The sequence below is a fragment of the Lactuca virosa genome, chromosome 5 (assembly GCF_052849685.1).
Source record: "Lactuca virosa cultivar CGN04683 chromosome 5, Lactuca_virosa_CGN04683_v6, whole genome shotgun sequence".
In the NCBI taxonomy this organism is placed as follows: Eukaryota; Viridiplantae; Streptophyta; class Magnoliopsida; order Asterales; family Asteraceae; genus Lactuca; species Lactuca virosa.
In genome coordinates this window covers 143708854-143717087 of record NC_136430.1, presented here as the reverse complement: position 1 = coordinate 143717087, position 8234 = coordinate 143708854, and positions in this window count along the sequence as shown.

Genomic DNA, 8234 nt, shown 5'->3' with positions numbered 1-8234 from the left:
GTTCTTCATTACATTCGAAATTGAAATCTAATTTCCAAGGACCCAAAAAGCCTTGGGTACCTAAATTTTTCCATTGAATGTAGGTACTATGTGACGAGCAATATGATAACAAGTGGTACATCGATAGTGGTTGCTCTCGTCACATAACTGGGAAGAAGGAGAATTTATGTGATTTTTGAAGTCTCAAAAATGCTGGAGTAGTGAAGTTTGGGAACAATAAAAAATGTCAAGTCAAAGGATATGGGAAGATCACGAATGGTCAATTCACAGTGAATCGTGTGGCGTATGTTGAAGGTCTTCAACATAACTTGATAAGTGTTTCTCAACTTGTTGTGGGCACTGGCAATCAAGTTCTTTTTAACGAAGAAGGAAGTATTATTTCGAATGTCACAACAAAAGAGGTGTTACTAAAATCCAAAAGGAAAGGTGACATGTTCACTTTGGACATCAATCCGATAGTAGGGAAACCTGCTATATGTCTTCTTTCGAAAGCAACATCAGACTTAAGTTGGCTTTGGCATCGAAGACTTTCTCATCTCAATTTTCGAAACATCAATAAACTTGTGGTACAAGATCTAGTAAGAGGTTTACCTGTACTTAAATTTGACAATGATTCTTTATGTGCAGCTTGTGAAGTTGGCAAGCAACATAAACAAGGTCATCTAATTATGATTGATTCGAAAATAGTTGCACCTCTGGAGCTCTTACATCTTGATTTGTGTGGACCTTCGACAGTTTCAACTCTCAACAAGAAACGACACATTTTAGTGATTGTTGATGATTTTTCCAGATTTACGTGGGTTTATTTTCTCAGGCTTAAATCTGAAGTTGCACAAATCATGATTGACTTTATCAAAAAGATGGAAACAACATTAAAGAAGATTGTTCGAAGAATTAAGAGTGATCATGGAACTGAATTTAAGAACAATGTTCTTGATTCATTTTTGGTGGACAAAGGGATTTCGCATAATTTTTCATCTCCATACACACCACAACAAAATGGTGTTGTTGAATGAAGAAATAGGTCTCTATGCGAAGCGGCAAGGACTATGTTGGCATATGCGAATCTTCCACAATATATTTGGGCTGAAGCAGTATCAACCGCATGTTTCACTCAAAACAGATCTTTTATTCATCATCGTTTTAACATTACTCCATATGAAATTCTCAACAATCGAAAACCTAACGTCAAATTTCTTAATGTTTTCGGATGCAGATGCTTCATTATGAATCTCAAGGATCATCTTACGAAATTTCAAGCAAAAGAAGATGAAGGGATTTTCTTGGGTTATTCGCATAATTCAGTCGCATATCGTGTGTTGAATAAAAGAACACGAAAAGTTGAAGAAACTTTTAATCTTACATTTGATTATTACTACGTTAAACAAAAAAAATCACAGTTTGAAAATCATCCAATTCTGAAAAACATACAAGATTAATCAAAACCCTCACAAACCTTCGATAATGATTATGATTTAATTTTTGGAATTTCAGATCATGCTGTTGATGCTGAAATAAATGCAAGTGATAATCATATCTCTGAATTAACAAAGCTTAATGATGCATCAACATCAAATTCTCCAGAGAAAGGCGAAAGTATGCAAAACAATCCAGTGGAGGGGGAGCACTTGGATTTGAATAAATTAGATGACAACATGCATTCTTTCGAGGGGGAGAAAGAAAGATTGAATGATGATGTTGAGGGGGAGCATAATGTTGAGGGGGAGCATTCAGAAAATATTGAAGATAATAATGATTTTGATGATGCTTGTTCGATTGTAGGCTCAGAAAACGATGATATATACGAAGATGCACCTTTGGAATTTGATCCAACATATCCGCCAATGGAAAAGTGGACAAAAGATCATCTGAAGGATCAAGTAATTGGGAATCCACAAGAAGGGGTTTTAACAAGAGCTCAAATTCGTGCAAAGAATGAGGTATTGAATACTCATCAAGAATTTTGCATGTTCAATGTTTTCATTTCTAAGATTGAGCAAAAAACAGTTAAGATTCCAATGGAACACTCAGATTGGGTTGTTGCAATGCAATCTGAATTGTCTGAATTCGAAAGAAACAAAGTTTGGAGATTTATTCCTAAACCTGAAAATGTTTCGATTGTCGGGTTAAAATGGATTTTCAAAAATAAAACCGACAAAGATGGAAATATTTTTCGAAACAAATCCAGACTTGTTGTTAAAGGACATTCACAACAAGAAGGAATCGACGATGAATAAACTTTTGCCCCTGTCGCAAGACTCGAGGCGGTTCGTATATTTCTGGCTTATGCAGCTCACAAAGATTTTGATGTTTATCAAATGGACGTGAAATGTGCATTTCTAAATGGAGAACTTGAAGAAACTGTTTACGTGGAACAACCCCCAGGTTTTATTAACGAAGAATTTTCCAAATCATGTTTATATTTTAGATAAGGCAGTTTATGGTTTGAAACAAGCACCACGAGCATGGTATGCAACTCTTACCTCATTTTTGAAACAATCTAAATTTAAACAAGGATCAGTTGATCCCACATTATTTCGAAAGAAAGTGGGGAATCATCTAATGCTTGTTCAAATTTATGTTGATGATATTATTTTTGGCTCGACTGACCCTGCTTTGTCTAGAGAATTCGAAGATTTGATGAAAAGTAAGTTTGAAATGAGCATGATGGGAAAAATCAATAATTTTCTTGGTTTGAATATTCGTCAAAACAGAGAAGGAATTTTTATTAATCAGGAAAAATATACGAAGAATCTGTTGGAAAAGTTTGGATTGACGAATAGCACGAAGTTACGAGTTCCAATGGCAATGGGCATAAAGCTAACACCGTCGTTAGATAAACTTGCTGTTGACATAACTTTATATAGGAGCATGATTGGTTCATTACTTTATCTCACAGCTAGTAGACCTGATATTATGTTTTATTTGTGTAATTGTGCTAGGTATCAGTCTAATCCACGAGAACCACATCTCACTGCTGTGAAGAATATCTTTCGTTATCTTAAAGGAACAATTTCATTAGGATTGTGGTATCCTTCGAACACTGGGTTCTTTGTACAAGCGTATTCGGATGCAGACTTGGGTGGTTGTAATATTGATCGAAAAAGCACAAGTGGAGGATGTCAATTTCTTGATGGCAAATTGGTGAGCTGGCAGTCGAAAAAGCAAACATGCGTATCAATTTCAACAGCTGAAGCAGAATATGTGGCTGCTGCTTCTTGCACTTGACAAATAATATGGATCCAAAGTCAATTGCGTAATTATGCAATTAATATGAAAAAGATTCCATTATATTGTGATTCTCAAAGTGCGATAAGAATTTGTCATAATCCTGTGCAGCATTCGAAGACTAAACATATAGCTCTTCGTTATCATTTCATCAAAGATCACGTGGAAGATGGAAATATTGAAGTACATTTCGTGAAAACAACTGATCAGTTAGCTGACATTTTCACGAAAGCTTTGGATGAAAAATCCCTTGTGAAGATTATAGAAGGACTTGGAATAATCGATGGAAATTCTGTTCCATGCGAAAAAGAAGAATGATGCATGATAAGGAATGATTCAGAGGCGCTGACTAAAAGATAATGCAAACTCATTCAGCATTCAGAGGTTACTGTTCATAGTCAACGCTTCGACCCCTTCGAATTTGCACATTTGTTACTTATTTTAACGGTTGATTCAGAGGTTACTGTTCATAGTCAACGCTTCGACTCCTTCGAATTCGTACATTTGTATCAAGTATTATTTCAATTTTCGAAAATTCAAAAATCCAAAAAGATTTTCGTTTGTTTTGTTCTTTAATTTTCGAAAATTCAAAAATCCAAAAAGATTTTCGTTTGTTGTGTCAATTAATTTTCGAAAATTCAAAAATCCAAAAAGATTTTCGTTTGTTGTGTCATTTAATTTTAGAAAATTCAAAAATCCAAAAAGATTTTCGTTTGTTTTGTCATTTAATTTTCGAAAATTCAAAAATTCAAAAAGATTATTGTTTGTTCTGCCTTTATTTTTGAAAAATCAAAACAACAAAAATATTTTGTTTCTTATTTCTTTTTAGTATTTTGTTGCAGATAAATTTGTCATCATTCGAACTCATTAGGTTGTCCCTAGAAGCATGCTGCTGTATGTTGACCAAAGCCTCCATGACTCAATGTATGTGTACGAAAGCCTTAATGAAATTATTCTTACGAAGATTTCTTCCCAATCAGGCTTATATTCACATTAGTCTCTGAGCTACCTTACTCTTCTCAAAATGAGTTAAGAGTTTACTGTTTGGTCCAAACACAACAGAGGTACTTTTCGTGTCTTACATTGTAACACCAGCAAAATTAGGTCAAAAATAAATTTGTTTAGTAACCATAATTGAGTATACTAAGTGGTAGATATCGTAACTAGGTTTCCAAAAATATAAAGAACACTAAAATCCGAGTTATAACGAAGAAGTTATGACTGATCGACGATACGCGACAATACCGGTAAAACACTGTTAAGCGTAAAATACGAAATTCCGATAAAATACTTTTTAGCCTTAAGTATCTAAATAAAAGTTGTAGATATCATTAAACCGCAAACATACATAAAAAGAACGCCCAAATCTGACTTCGTATGAGGAAGTTATGATTTTTCGAAGTTTCTGACCTAGGAGTAGACAGCTAAAAACTCGAAATAGAGATCGAGCGGTCTTTAGCCGACACAACCTAAACGAAAGTTGAAGACCCCGACAATAGGAGTACAACAGTAAAAAGTCTGACGAAAATAGACATCCGATGAAGGAGTTATGGAATTTAAACGGACTTTTCCAGGCCCGGCCTGTTAAAAATAATATAATAAAAATAAACTCAAAATTAGCCGACGGAGTCTAAACGAGAGTTGTAGAGCCTTTTCACACCTACACGTGCATATAAAGGACGTCGAAATCGGAGCTCGTACGCGAAAGTTACGGATTTTACAAGTTCGGGACACAAAACCCGAGGCTGACTCAGCCTCACGACGTGAGGGAACCATGCTCACGACGTGAGCTCGTGACTGATGGGTTCCAGAGTATTAGCCACGTCAACTCGTCGAAGAGGATCATGCTGACTAAATAGATGCTTAAGGGTGCCGGGTTTGGTGCTTATCTCTTTCCATCTAAGTGTCGTTACTCTGCGTGATTACCTTGAGAAGCCTTCCTGAAGCCCCGGTTTTTCATACTCGAGTCCCGAAGGAAGTTCTACACCCCCTAGATACCCGAGAATCCCGAGATTTCAACTCTCTCTAGTCGAAGTTCTGCTCGATTCTTCTCTCGACTACTTCAAAACAACCACTTCAATCAAGTGAGTTCATACCCCATTTCTACGCTTTTAACTGATTTTAAATGCTTTTGAACACTTTACGGAGGAGAATACAAGTAAACACACGGTTAATCTTGTGTGAAAACATCTATCTTTCGTTATACATTTCAGATTGTTTTTAATAACTATCATATGGATCATGTCTAACATACAAAACATCTTACTATACTTTACCCTCACGGAATGGAATATGAGTATAAATATCATAAGCTCTATTTATACGTTTACATCATATTTAGGGTAACCACTTTCGTTATGACATCTTTATACATACAAGAACATACAAATCATTTTATGCCTTTATTATCATTATGAAAAAGGATAATCGTTATTGAAACAAACATATACATTTTAATACGTGACTTAATTGAGAATTCGTGAGGCATTCATCTTCAATATACCTTTTAAAGGTACCACTAGAAGTCCTGTTTATAACCAGAATCTCCCGTCCGGAGAACGTGACAAGTGTGTATAGATCTATACGGGACTAATGATCCCGCGCCCTGACTGCTAGCTACAGTCCCCGAGGTGACAAGTGTCATCTCATTTCGACGCCTGAAGAACGTCGCTACAGGCAAACTATGATAGTACGGTTATAAAAACTCACTGGATAGACAATTATTATGGTATTACGTTTTAATGGGGAAAAGTAACAAATACAGTTCTTTTCACATTCAAATACAAATCTTCTTGTAGTTTTATTTTATAATAAGACTATACATCATCTTTTGAGCATGTCATATTTGCTTACAGGTTACGGTCTTGGACATTTAAGACTGCATCTCATTTAGGAAAATATAGGATTTTCCTGGTTCAAATACATACAGTTTATACAACGATCTTTCATACTCATTACATACATTTGTTAGAAAATATCGGATTTTCTGGAAAACATACACGAACTTTCGAATGGCATACATTTTATCAAAACACTACTTATGAACTCACCAACTTTGTTGTTGACACTTTTTCTTTGAAATAACTTGTATTCTCAGGAAAACGCTAAATCAGGTAGCAACTACTTTTTGAAGACTAACGCGCTGGCGTTAGTAATATATTTTGGATCACCATATTGTATTTGATATTTAAACATGTAACACATACAATCATGTAAACTTTTTCAAATATATTTATATTATGGTGGTGTGTACTTTCTTTACTATTAAATTGTTATGATACTGTACATGACGTCCTCCGCCCCTGAACGTTTCCGCCGTTCTGGTTTGGGGGTGTGACAGATTGGTATCAGAGCATTGTTTATAGTGAACTAAGTATATCAAAACCATTTATTTTTTATATACAACTATAAACACAAATGGGCAAAAACACTCTGACTGAGAGTTATACTTTTAAGATGAATTTTTTATAAAGTATACATGCATACATCATATAACAGGGTCAGTATCATGATGAAAACTATATAGAAGTATTATAGATGAGTTGTGCACTACAGTCATGCCTTGAGATATGTAATCGGAACTGGGATGAGTATAGCCTGATCAACTATATTTGTCCGAGAGCCGACCAACATATGACAGGGGATAGCTACAGTGGATAACAAGTCTAAAACTTACCAAACTTATAAACCTTAGAATCAAACATAACATTTAGAATACTATAGAAGTATTTTATGCATACAATAGTTTAACTTTGATGTTCAACCTTATGTGCCTTAGTTCTAGACAATTCTTATACCCCTATTCTTGTACAGACACAATGGTCGGATTCCACCTACCAGGAGACCCCTACTACCCGATCTAAGACAGTGGAGAAGGGATAGAGAATGATCCAGAAGAATAAATGCAAGAAGACTCGGACCCAGATCCCGAAGACAATAACCTACCCTTAGCGGCTTCGATCCAAAATCCTAATCCTCGACCGGAATTTCATGGCTCGACACCTCTATGGGTAACCAACCTGAATAGGTGGAGTCGCGAACAGGGTCAACCCCTTCCATACAACGGAGACCGAAGCTTCTACAATCTGAGCGAGGGAGGCTCAGCAGACAGAGTCCTTCCTATATTGGTTCGCCGAATTTCTCGCATTGATGAACAAGGAAGGACAACCATCCATCGAACTGAGGAGAATGATGCGAACACTGGAGTCAATACAGTTCGCATCCGACAGTTAGGATTACCTCATGAAAGAATCGTGAATCAAAATGAGGCCTGGCAGAGAGAGCTAACTGCAACTCAAACTGAAGTAAGGGAACTTAGAGCACGCCAGGCAAGGTATGAAATGCGTATGCTCGGGATGGAGCGTCAGTTGGCAGAACCAAAGGATCACTAGAACAGTTCCCGTCACGAGTAGGGAATACTCTACTCGCTCCTTCTTTTGGTTTGTGGAATAACCTTCGTACGTACTCCATGTAGTACTCTTTTCATATAAATATTCCCGTCTAGCAATTACTGTTTCACTAGACCTCTAAGCTGTCAAGTTTTTCCCTGTGTGGTATATTGTAGACCTACTACAAGGTCAAATTTTCCGAATTCTGTGTAACTTCTATACCAACTATTATGACAGACTTCTTGTTTCTTCTAAAAAGATCATCATTATCAACCCATGCTTTGGGCTGTGTAAACAGTTCGTGTCATAAACTGCTATAGCAACTCACTGATGGGTTTTTGAGAGCATTCTAACACTCATATGGTGTACATGCAACCCTAGAAACCTTGGATCTATGTTTGACTATGATACATGCAAATAATTATTTTTCCAAGGTTCTTCTCCTATCTAGCATGGCATGGGGAACTTGAATCAAATAAAGCTAGTAGAATTACTTACCTTGTAGTTGTAGTTGATTGCTTGGAGTTTTAGAGCCTAGCACCAATAGTGTGGATGCCTCAAATGGAAATCACAAATCACCACAAACTTGGAACTTTGAGAGAATAGTAATCACCTTCT